Source organism: Penaeus monodon, chromosome 32, assembly GCF_015228065.2.
Source record: "Penaeus monodon isolate SGIC_2016 chromosome 32, NSTDA_Pmon_1, whole genome shotgun sequence".
NCBI lineage: Eukaryota > Metazoa > Arthropoda > Malacostraca > Decapoda > Penaeidae > Penaeus > Penaeus monodon.
In genome coordinates, this window is record NC_051417.1 from 3,186,713 (window position 1) to 3,186,913 (window position 201).

Below are 201 nucleotides of genomic sequence, written 5' to 3' on the forward strand. Positions count from 1 at the left end.
AAACTTTCATGCCGTATTCTTGAGGATTATTCTAGGCTAAAGTGCACCACAGAATAACCCTGAGGACAGGCTCGTAATTTAAAGACAGTTCGTAATTTTGAAGACTGTTCTAATGACAACAAATTTGGATTTCAATATTAAAAAAAATTGTTCACATCACATCAAATTACTACACTGCTTTGCACTTTTGTGTGGGTGACT